Source organism: Mustela erminea, chromosome 13 (assembly GCF_009829155.1).
Source record: "Mustela erminea isolate mMusErm1 chromosome 13, mMusErm1.Pri, whole genome shotgun sequence".
In the NCBI taxonomy this organism is placed as follows: Eukaryota; Metazoa; Chordata; class Mammalia; order Carnivora; family Mustelidae; genus Mustela; species Mustela erminea.
The window spans coordinates 82,051,591-82,064,229 of NC_045626.1; positions in this window are offsets into that span (position 1 = coordinate 82,051,591).

Sequence of the window (12,639 nt, forward strand, 5' to 3'; positions counted from 1 at the left end):
CAAATCTGTTCCCCTACAAAGCAGCTGCCATCTTTGTTCTGGGCCATTATCTGTGGCAGCGCGGCCCGAGCGGGGCCGCCGGGCAGACAATCACCGGGTAATAGAGTGTCTGCGAGCTATTGTGGAGTGTGTCCGAGCCGATCCATCACCCGCAGCCTGACACCGCGCGGGCGGCAGCCAGAAAGCCCGCTGGGCCACTCTCGGAATGTCCGCCCTGGCCCTCCGCGCGCAGGACCGGGCCCTGGGAAGGGGAAGAGGTGACCCGCCCTCTCGCTGCTGCGGGACAGGTACGGCCTGCCGGGCGTCAGCCGGTCGTGGCTCTGTCTCCAGGCTTCTACAGTTCAGCTCTTTCCAGGAGGGTGGCTTCGAACCCCCCACACCCGTTTTGCAAGTGTGCATCTGACTCAGAGAGGGGAGGTCATTTGTCCAAGGTCACACAGCACAGTTAGGGGAGTAACTGGGACTCAAACCCAGGTATGTCTGCTCTGGAAGACGACTGTGGTCTTAAACACCAAGTGATGCTATTTCCCAGAACCTGTTTTTGCAGCACAGCGAAGTGTGGAGCATGTTTGGGCCACAGAATGGTGTTCTGCTCTGCGGGGCCATGTTCTAGACACTGAGTGTGAAGTAAGAGACATTACCAGCCACCCCCCCTACTCCACCCAGCAGCTGACGGGCTAGTGGGAAATGTGGGGCAGTAAAAAGGAATCCTTACCATGGTAGGCAAGAGAGTAGAGTTTAGCTCCAGCTCTGCCACTGAAGCTTTGTGACTTTGGTCAGGTAGCTTCACCTCTCTGGGCTGGAGTTCCGGAATCTGCAATTAGGATAGCCCCTCCTTCCTGGGGTTGCAGGGAGGATTCGGTGCCTCACCGAAAGACCTGGCACTTAGGAAGGATCATAGAAGTATTATATATTTCTATCCATTCTTGTCTGGCTTGGGACCTCATGTTTTGTTTACATTATACTGCATACCCCAACACCGAGCCCAACCAAAACAGGTACAATTTTCTTCCCATTTTACTGATGCAGCCACTGAGGCTTGGAACCTTACCCGAGATCACCCAGCTATCAAAATAACGCATCCTTTGGGCATTAACTGAGCATATACTGTATGTTAAGCTTTGTCGTGTAAGTGCTCTAAGAGCTACAAAAGAGCGGCTTTATGCACCAGCTGGCTTTGCCGGGAGGTTTCTATCCGCTAACCAGTTAGCTACAGGAACCCAGTTAATCCTCTGCCAATTCTTAGAGGGGGACACCATCACCCCCATTTTACAGAGGAGAACACTGAGGCGCCGAGATGTTAAGTAACTAGTAGAACGTCCCAGAGTCCATAAAGAGGGCATCCAGGACCATGCGCTGGCAGTGTCCTTCCAGAAATGGAGAAGCACAAAATCATCTTGCTTGAGAGCACCCTTGCCAGTGCTGAAGTCAAAATGGCAGGGGGTGGGGGGAGAGGTCAGCTGCAGAAGCTCCTAATTAGGGTATGAAGACTTAGTACCACCACCCAAACGGAAATAGCCACCTCGACAGGCTCTGGCAGATCGGAGGTGAATTTAGGCACACACCACTGAGAGTATCAGGGAAGGCATCCTGGATGTGGGGCAGGCGCTGAATGGGGACCCCTGGAGAGGATGCCTAAGTCAGGTAGGGCACTCCGGAGCACGTTATTTAACTGGACCGGACTCAGGCCAAGACATTTAGGCCATTATTCTGAGCTCCCCATGACGGCTTTGCAGGAGGCAGCCCAGGAAGTGTTCCTCAGGGATCAGTTGTGCAGCTAGACTTTTTCTTATTGAGCACCTACTGTGTGCTAGACCCCCTGCTGTGTGCTCCCTGGCCACATATTGCTCATAGGCAAGCAGCAGAAAGTGATGACACGGCGTGCAAGTGCTTGGGGGAAAGCAGAAGGAACTGCAGGGGCTCCTGGGAGGGGCTCAGACCCTCTTTGCTTCTGAGGGGCCCCAGAGGATGGGATGGAACAAACCAGAGGGAGAGGAGGGGGCATGGTGTTCCAGGAAGAGGCACCAGCACGTGCAAAGGGTGGGAGGGGGAGAGGGTGGAGCTGAGGGTGCTAGGCAGAGGGTAGGAGACGGGGTCTGTGCAGGGGTCCAGGTTTCCAAACCAGCTCCACAACAGACCTATGGCCAGAAGAGGGAAGGTCCAGCTCTTCATGATGAAGCCAGCACAGCCATCTCAAATGGGATCATTGCCGGGGGCGGGGGTGTTGGTCAGTGTCAAAGTTACGATGCCCACCATTCTTTGCCCGCTTCCTGGTTTCAGATACTGTGCTTCATGCTTTATAAGCCCCATTCCTGTGCCCGCCAATCTCTTTCCACCGACCTTCTAAGACAGACCACATTATCATCCCCGTTTTACAGATGAGGAAACAAGGCTCAAAGAGGTAAAATCACTTGCCAGCTGTCGGACTTTAGAGCAACTCTCAGCAACCGCAAAGAATAGAAAGCCCTTTTTGCCTAGGGGGCTTCCTTAGGGAGCTGAGGGGAGGTCTTCCTCCCCAGCTCAAGTGGGAGCTCCTCCCACCTTCCCAGTGGCCTCAGCGTGTCCTTCCTGCCTCCCTTTGCCAGCCAGCTCCTTCTCCTCCTGCAGGCACGAGCCGGGACGTGCTACCACTGATTAAGCTTCTAACATATTCCTAGTATATTCCAGGCATTGTAATATACCAGAAGTAGTAATAGTGGTAAGCGGAGTATTAGAGTAGTAATTATAACAGTAACAGCCACAATGGTAACCACGCTCCATTTTTAAGTACCTGCTGGATGCCAGGCGCTGTGGTAACAATGGTTTCAGTGGCCATGGTTTACTGAGCACCTACTCTATTCCAGATTCTGCCACCTCTACTTTCCCAGTTCATGGAGGGTGCTGACTGTACCAGCCTCTTACCCTGGCTAATTGTTCTCTCCAGCCTCAGAGCAACCCGCACGTTAGGTCCCGGCCTTGGCCCATTGTTCAGAGGAGGTAAGTGGTGCTCAGAGGGATGCAGGGAGCCTGTGGAGCCCGCTGTCAGCTGCACACCAGCCTCAGGATCAAGCCTGAGCCCCCTCAGGATGCCACATGGGGTGACCCGGAGTTTCGCCCCCTGTGAGGGGCCAACCTCAATTACCCAACTGCCCAAGCCCTCCTGGTCTTCTCTTTGTCTCCAGTTCCCTCTCTGTCTGGACCTCTCTGTACCTCCTGGAAGTTTTTTCCAGGGGTCTTTGGGGTGATTTATTTCTTTAGCCCTCTTGCCTTTTCTCTACCGCTCTCCCCAGAGACCCCCAGCCACTCTCTCTTCACTCCCCTTCCTGGGCACTTGAACCCTGCGTTTGGCCATGGGGCCAGGGTGAGGGGGTCCCTTGCAGCAACCCCAGGGAAGGTGCAGAGTGCAGTGGGAAGGACCACCTCTGCGGTTCCGGTCCCAGCCTCACTGCGTGGCCCGAGGGCTCACTGTGGGGCCAGAGCTTCCCTGAGGTCCAGGAGGGTGCCTGGGAAGCAGGAGGGGCGCGCAGGTGCAGGGAGCCTTGGGGACAGCAGGGGGGGCTACAAGCCCGGAGCCGAGGGAGTGGGGGCCGGCTGATAGCCCACGCCCTTGGGGACCAGCGACCTGGGAAGATTCCAGGGTGGGGAAAGGCGGGCGGGGGCGGGGGGGGGGGGGGCACAGGGAAGATGAGAGATCTCTTGGTCAAATGACTTTACCTAGATCAGAGTTTCCATTGACTGGGGAGGACTTGAGGGGAGGAGTAGACCATGAGTGTGTGTGTGTGTGTGTGTGTGTGTGTGTGCGCACATGCTTGTGCTTGTGTGTGGAGATGGGGTGTCTAAGAGGGTTGGATGGGGTGGATCCCTGTGCGGGCAGGGTTGGGGGAGAGGGGGTGCAGGGGCAGGGGGAGCTGGTCTATGCCGGTGTAAGGGAGGCAGATAAGAGAAGACCCGGACTGCTCCTGATTACTCAGTTCTAGAAAACACAAATGCACAAGCCTTATAGCCCGATGCTGCTTAAAAGCAGATGCTCTATGTGTGTGCCTCTGTGTGTGTGTAATGTTGGTTTGTTGGTTGGTTTTTTTCCCCCCCTTTAACATCAAGAGTCGCGGTGCATGTCAGGGGAAGCGGCCCCTGCGTGCCAGGGCCCGATGCGGTAATTAACAAAGGAGCCTCGATTTCCCCGTGCCTCTGTATTTACTGATCTATGCACGCACACACAAGGTGAGATAGGATGAATGGCTAATTTCCCAGCGGCTTTTGCTCCTGCTTGCTGCAAAGTTGTGAACAAAATGACTGGCCATGCATTGAACTGGCTTACACAGCTCTCCATATGGAAATTAAGATAATCCAGGGCCCAGCTTTGTGTCTCAGCGACGGCAGGGAAGCAGGGAGGAAAGGGGAGGGGGCTGGGGAGGCTCCAAAGAGACGGGGTGGGGCTCCCGGGCCTTTCAGAAGAACAGTTTACTGCGCGGGCTGGGGAATTTAGCTAGATTTTGTTGGTCAAACACTCGGGAGAATGTATTCTTCCATTTCCCCCCGCCCTCACCCGCTCCCTGCCACCGGCTTTCTTCTGCTCAGAGCTCACCAGGGATGTAACACTTGGTCTGGGGTAGGAAGGTTTTAGGCAGCAGTACAAAAGAGGAGGGATTATGGGTAAGGTCAGAGGGCTCTGCGGATTAGAGATATGATGTATTAAGAGGGCAAGACTGCTAGGAATACTTTCCGTTTCTATGAAGCCTGTGTTAATTGATGGGAAAAATCTCTCCCCCGCCATATCCCCTCCCACGATCCGCTCTCCATGCTCCAAATCGGGCCTCTCTCTCTATGTCCTTGCTAATTCTCTCTTGTGCCTTTTCTAGCTTTCTGCTTGGCCCCAATCTCTTCCTAGCCACGGCTTTTCTGATGCGTTAGGGACATAAGGTAAAGGTGGAATGTTCTAGGGGAGGCGGTCCTGCATTGGAGTTGCAGTCTGGACACTCACTTCCGACCCCTCCCGGGTCCACACCCCACCACCGCAATGCACACACGCTATATTTGTGTAATTAGGGGGGATCCCTAAACCTGGCTGAACCTCAACTTTCTAATCTGTAAAATGGGAATCAGAAATAGCAATGGGTACTTCATTCTTTTTTTGTTGTTGTTTTTTTAATTATCTGCTACCGGCCAAGCTCTGTGCTGGGCACTAGGGATGGAGCCTCTCCCCCTCTCAAGACTCTCAGGCTAGTGGGGACAAGGGACATCATCCAATAAGTACAATGGTGGCAGATGGTGGGGTTGAGGTAAGGGACATCAAGAGGGCAAAGTGACAGAGGCTAACAAGGGGTAAAGACTAGGGAGGGAGGGCTTGCAACGATGGAACAGTCACGGCAGGCATCCCTGAGGAAGTGTCCCCAGTGTATAGCCCAAAGGCTGAGAAGGAGCCAAGCTCGGGAGGGTATGGGGAAGGGTCTCCAGACAGAGGGACCACCAAGTGCAGAGACCCCAGGGAGGAAAGGAGCTGGTGTGTTTGAAGAACAGAGAGGAACTGGATGGGAAGGGGCAGAGGTGCAAAGGGCGAGCTCTGGAGGTCAAGCTGGACCATGGGGTGCAGACCTTAGTAAGAGCTTTATGAAATCCCAAATGCAGAAGCCTCCACGGGAGGGTTTTCACAGGGAAGTGACAGAAACAGGATGCATTTGCATTTTTACCAGATCACTGGTGCTGGGTGGAGACCGTGTCACATCGGAGGCCCAAAGAACCAGAGTGGTTGACCTGGTGTCCAAAGATCAGATTCCAGGGCCAGAGGACCTGGGTTTGAAGACTTCTCTACTTCCCAGTCTTGGGACCAGAGGCAAGTCACCTGACAACTTGGGGCCTCAGTGTCCTCATCTATAAAATGGATGTGATGACAATTAAACTCACAGGGTAGAGTTTGCTTTGAGGCTTAAAATAATCTGCATATGTAAACAACTAGGTCAGTTCCCCGCTTGTGTTTTAAGGGCTATCTGCTCATTCCCTATTAGCACAGTTGCTAGAGATTCAGGCCAGAGATCACGGTGTTTACCTTAGGGTGACAATGCCGCAGAAGCAGAGTGCACAGACACTCTCAGAGTCTGTTGGCCCTTGGCCTCTCTTCGCCCTGGGTTTGCTCAGCTTTGGGGTGGACTAGCTGCTTCACAGACCTGGTCTGTGGGAGAAAAAGACCGAAGGGTTTTCAGTTGATGGCATACTTACCCCAGATCACGGAGCTATGTGACTGATGGTGAAACGATGCCACACCAGGCTGCATTGCTGCTAGCATACAGGAAGGGACTGGGACCCTCGACTCCAGTATCCCCCAACCACGGCACTGTTGGCATTTGAGGTCAGATGATGCTTTGTGGTGGGGGCCTATCCTGGTTACTGTGGGCTCTTCGGCATCATGCTTGGCCTCCATCCACAAGACACCAGCTGCCTGCACTCCCGTACACGTGCACACACCCGTTGTGACACCAGACATTGCCAAATGCCCCCCAGGAGCAAAATTCCCCCAGGTTTAGAACCACTAACCCCACATCCAGAATATTCTGTTTCCTTCTGGTTGGCATACTTCAGGAGGAGTAGACAATGGAAAGGAGTCATTCTGTGAAGAGCAGCCATGAGCCAAGACCCTGAAAGTGTATCTTACCAAGAAATGAAAGGCTTTTAGAGAACATATTATGGCCTTGAAAGATTAAAAGGCTCTTACTGTGAAGAAAGCCAATGAGCAAACGACACAGAGTGACACGGAGAACCTTGTGAATCTAAGTCAGAGCTGTCCAAAGATGAGAGGAGTTGTCTTGAAAGGGAGTGATCTCCCCATTACTGGTGGCATGTAAGCAGAAATTGAGGATGACCTTGAAGTGGCGATGAAATACTACATAAAATGGAGATGTCTGTCACAGGAACACCCCTCACCACCAGGGAAAGCCCTGGCAGCTTTTTTCTTCTAGCCCAGAATCTACCAACATTCAAGGCACAGCTCACTCCCCCCAACTCCCCCCAAGAGGCTTCCTGACTAGTCTTTCCCATGCAGAGCTCTCCCTGAACTGAAACCAAACAACCCCTAGGGTTCTCTTCAGAGTGTTCATGCTGAATCCACCAGCGTGAGAGATAGGAGGGTAAAAGTCCCGTTCTTACAGCCCACAAAACACGTGGCTCCCAAAATAGAAAGAAAACCAAACCGTATCAATGGCCCCTGGTCAGAAGGGGACAGGTAAGGGGCCAGATTGCCACCCACAGGGAATATACAAAGACAAAGGGTTCCCATTTTCAGGCTTGAAAGGGCGATGAACCTGCCCTGTACCATGAGATCGTCAGTGACAATGACGTCCCGAGCAAGGCTGTAGGAATTTCGTACAGGGAAGTAACTGGGTCTGGACTGGATCCAGCATCTCCTCCCCAGACAGGCCCAGACTCCAGGAGACTGGCTTAGCTAAATGCAGTGCCGTGCCCAGGATAGGACCATGGAACAGAAAAGGGACATTAGTGGAAAAACTGGCGAAATCCAAAAAAAAAGTCTGAAGCTTAATTAACAGTGATTTTCCAATGTTAATTTCTTAGCTGCAACGAATCTGTTCTGAGGAGCAACTTAGTAACATTGGGGGAAGCTGGGTGAAGGGTCTTTGGGCACTGTCTCTACTACCTTTGCAATTTTTCTGTAAATCTGAGGTTATTACAAAATTAAACAGTTATTTTAAAAAAGGAAAAGAATTGGCTTTGGGAGAAATTTGGCCATTAAAGCAGTCCATCATAATCCTTTCATATCTATCCACTGTGTGTATGCTTCTCCATGGACTTCATATTTTTACTGGAGTAAACTCATTTTTTATTTTATTTAAAATCTTTGTCTACATATAACCAAGACAAATGCCACAAATGAGAATATAATATATATGCATGGTTTTCTAAAGTCTACGTGTAATGTACCTCCCAGCCAAGTCCCATCAATAAGTTCATATTGAAGACGCCTGGGTAGCTCAGTGGGTTAAGCATCTGCCTTTGGCTCAGGTCATGATCCCGGGGTCCTGGGATCGAGTCCCACATTGGGCTCCTTGCTCAGCAGGGAGACTGCTTCCTCCTCTCTATCTCTGCCAGCTTCTCTGCCTACTTGTAATTTCTGTCTATCAAATAAATAAATAAAATCTTTTTAAAAATAAGTTCATATTGAGCATTAACAATTCTGAAGAACTTCTTTATCTTTCTTGTAGCCATAACCCCGGCTTCCTTTCCCATAGACACATCACCACATTTTTAAAAACTTCCCTTCTTTCTCTGTATACTATCACAATGCACATATCCCACGATGCATGTAAAACATGCAATTTTGCTTATTTTCAACACTTACATGAAGGAAGTCATTCTGATTGCATTTTATGAACCTTGCCATTTCTTTAGTTCAGAATTCAATTGTTGAGATTCCTTCATGTGGGTGCTTTCATTCTTCATACTGTGGAGAATTTAAATGTATGAACACAATTTGCTTTCCCACTTGACAGTATGTTTCTTTTCTTCTACCAGATTTATTGAGATACCATTGACAGGTAGCATCCGGCAAGGCGAAGCTATGTGATGATCTGATACATGTATATATTGTGAAATGTTCATCACAGTAAGGTCAGTTAACACATCCTTCACCCTAGCTAATTACCATTTTGTGGTTGCTATTATGGTGAGAACGTGTAAGATCTACTCTCATAGCCATTTGCAAGCATGCATTGCAACATTATTAACTCCAGTCGCTGTGCTGTTACACTCATTTTCTTTTTACTTTAAAATTTTTCTTTTAAAATGAAACCATACCTCATGATCATAAATGAAAAGCCAGTTTCCCTCACCACAAACTGATGGCCACCGTAAAGGTAAATATGGATAACAAAAGCAATGGAGATGACTGAGTTAAGCCAAATGCTTTTACCTGCTGAAGGTTCCAGACCCCTTTCTATGCTCTTTGTTAAAAGGGCAGGTGTGCAGTCATTAGAAAGGTGTCAAAGATCTATCGGCACCAACAGAGACTTTCTCCTTGCTGGAATCCCACAATTAAAGGAAGACAAGAGAAAAGGGATAATTTCTCACCATGGGATTCAAGGTTATTTAAAACTGTGTCTGTGAACTACTTAAAGCTGGGACCAGGGTGCCTGGGTGGCTCAGTGGGTTAAAGCCTCTGCCTTTGGCTCAGGTCTTGATCCCAGGGTCCTGGGATAGAGCCCCGCATCGGGCTCTCTGCTCAGCAGGGAGCCTGCTTCCCCTTCTCTCTCTCTGCCTGACTCTCTGCCTCCTTATGATTTCTCTCTCTGTCAAATAAATAAATAAAATCTTAAAAAGAAAAAAAAAAGCTGGGACCTGTTCTTTCGGGGGGTCCTGGATTAGCCAATATGCTCGCCATCAGGACCTGTGCCTGTTTACCCTTCGCTTAATTTAAATTGAATAACACGACAAATTCAGTTCTTGAGTCTCACTAGCCGTGTTCTGAGGGCTCGGGACGCTGGCTACCAGATCGGACAGTGTAGAGCGTCTCCATCACTGTGGAAAGTTCCACAGAACAACGCTGCTCAGAAGCATTTCCCTCTGATCCGGAGGCTTGGAGGACTCAGTGACACAAGCATGTTTCAAAACTCCTTTCCGTAAGCGCTGGTGAAAGGGGTCAGGTCAGCGGCCTCCGGAGAGCACAGAGAAACAGATGGGGCTGAGGCCGCAATGAGGCAGATGGGGCACCACCTCTGGCCTCGCGCTCGCCAAGGAGCTCCTCCCTCCTCTCCATCCTTGGAGGGAAGCGCCACTTGCTGCTGACTTCCGGTGGCTGGGGCTGTGCCACACCCCTCAAGGCCCCTTCCCCCTCCTCCGTCACCCCCAGCACCTAGAACACCCACCCAGACCCTGCTCCGTCTCTTAATGCCTGTCTTACAGACAAATCAGGATATATCTGTGGGTAAAGGAAAAAAGTAAATGCTTCAGAAATAAAGATTTTTCCCACAGTGGTCACTGAGTCTCCCTGATCATCAGATCAGAGGTTTTCCAGTTGACTTCGGCATTCACTTTCCCATAATCAGCCATATCAGTCTTTTCTTTCCAACCTTCTTTTTTTTTTTTTTTTTTTCTCTCCTTAAGAGAAAGGCATAGCCAGAGCTAGAAGTGGGGCTGCTTAATACCTAGGTTCAAATCCTAACTCAGCCACTTGGTGGCTGTGCAACTCGGGGCAAGTCACTTGACCTCTCTGGGCCTCCATTGTGCTGCCTGTAAAATGGGGATTCATGTACCACAGTGCCCAGAGGATCAGGTGAAACAATTTATATAAAGTACCTCGTACGTGGTTAATGGTAAAATATACCATCTATTCTTATTATTAAAAAGATTAAGTGAGACACTTGCGGCTACCCTCCATAGAACATGAAGTCCCACAACAAGGACAGTGGTAGAAATGTTGCGACTAGTAAGGGCTGATAAATTTAATATTCTGGGAGAAATCATTCTTGGACACCCAATTTCCCAGACCCCCAAAACATCTGATCCCCCAATGCCAACACTCCAAGCCTCATGGGGCAGACATCATGAATATTCATCAATATCAAGGTCTCTACTTCTAGATGCTCAGGGGGTGATAAGTTCTCTATCCTTTGAAATTAATTGTGGTCACATGACTGGTTTGGGCTGATTAAATGTGAGAAGAGTAACTGCGTTGCTTCCCGGCCAAAGCATTTAACTCCGTGTACATGCCCTCTCCAATTCTCTTCCTCTGCTGCGTGGATTGTGGGAATGTAGGTTGATGTGACAGTTCTAGATCAGGGTGGCTGGTCCTCCAGTCAAGTCCCTGAATGACTTCAGTGAGCAGAGGGGGTGCACCAGGTGACCTGCACTGGAGAAATGGGATGGGCGAGAAATGAACCTCCATTATTTTAAACTGTGAGATCCTTGGGATGTTTGTTATGACACCATGACCTAGCCTACGCTGACTAATACACCCCGGCCAGCCCTTTGCTAAAGGCTGCACATCAGAAGCAGCATTCAGGTACTCTGCTATGTTGGTACTGCCCCTCACACCAGTGATGAAAGAATGACCAGCTCCAGACCCACCAAAGCCATCAGCTCCCCTGTGCCCCCAGAATTTCTGCCCAAACCCAGTCTGTGATCCAGCGCATCGCCCAGACCCACTTGGGAAACTAAAGTTCAGACCTCATCAGCCAATGCCAAGAGCCAAAGAGAATTCCAGCCTTTTCCCAAACTTCCTCCTCCCTGCCTGTACCAAATGCCTGCCAAATAGGACGAGATCTGGCACAAGTCCAGCAACATATTAGAGGTGACGCTTTAAAAAACCCACATCAACAAACAAAACACCACAGAGAATTCATTCCCCTCTTTCTAAATAAGAGGGACATATTGCTCTTGCAAAAAGCCACATTGCTAATTACGCAAACACTCTTCCTAGTTAGTAACAGCAGTAGGATCTTTGAAACACTGTTGGCATTTTTCGGTTTTGAGTAGACGAAGAAAATAATTATGAAATTCTAAATTATCTGCTAAACGAAATGGTTCTTCAGTAAACTGTTACTTTCTTTTCTTCTTCCTCTTTTTTTTTTTTTCCTATTGGCTTCAAGTACTTGGAGGCTAAAGCTATATTCTGTACTAATTGTGTAATTTGCATGACATTTGTCATTCCCTTATTTGAAAAAAACTGAGCAACAATAACAACAACAAAACTAATAGGAAAATGCTCTGGTCTTTGGATTTCTAAGGATTCTCTTGGGTCTACAGGAAAACTGGGCGCTGACTCCTGGCTCCCCCAAACAGAGATGACATTTGGGATGGGAATCTGGTCACCAGGTGAGACTAACCGTGTACTCGGAAGATTCCAGAAAGGTAAGCCTTGACTCATGCCTTAGGCATCATTGCTGCAGTCTCGACTTTACTGGTCATCCCAGCCTTGACCTCTACTTTACTAATCTCTGTTATTTTATGAATAACATTTCTGTGTGCATTACTTTAAAAACAAATATATAACAAGGTTAAAAAAAAATCGTTCATAGTCAGTCCCTCTACCTTGTGCTTGTCACTGTTAACAGTTTGGTAAAGATCTGTTTAACATTTAGAATGAATAGTAAAACATTCACTTATGGCTGTTCGCTGAGCACAGAAACCCTAGTTGGAACACTGTGCCCCTGGGTCATTGGTGACTGAGCCAGAGGGTCACTGTGACACCGGCAGCGTCCCTCCTTTCCTTATCTGTAAAATGGGCACAGTAAGAGGACCTGTCCCATTAGGTTTCAGAAGCTAATGCTCCTAAGGGTCTGTGGCAGACACACATAAGATATCCTATAATAATCATAGCCTTCTGGGATTCACCCTGTATAATCTCTTCTCCTTGAGTGGGGGCAGGACCTGTGACTTGCTTCTAACCAATGGAATACGGCACAGATGGTAGACGTTGTAAGATTGTAACTCTCATCTTGCCAGCCGACTCTGCCTTGCTGGTTTTGGTGAAACCCGCTGCCGTGTTGTGAGCTGCCCCAGGGAGAGGCCCATGTGGCAGGGAACTGGGAGCAGCAACACTGAGACCCACAGCCCAACAGCCCACAAGGAGTGGGATCCTGCCAACAGCCACGTCCACGAGCTAGGAAGTGAATCTTTCCTCATTCTCCGGATGAGGCCTCAGCACCAGCTCCCACCTTG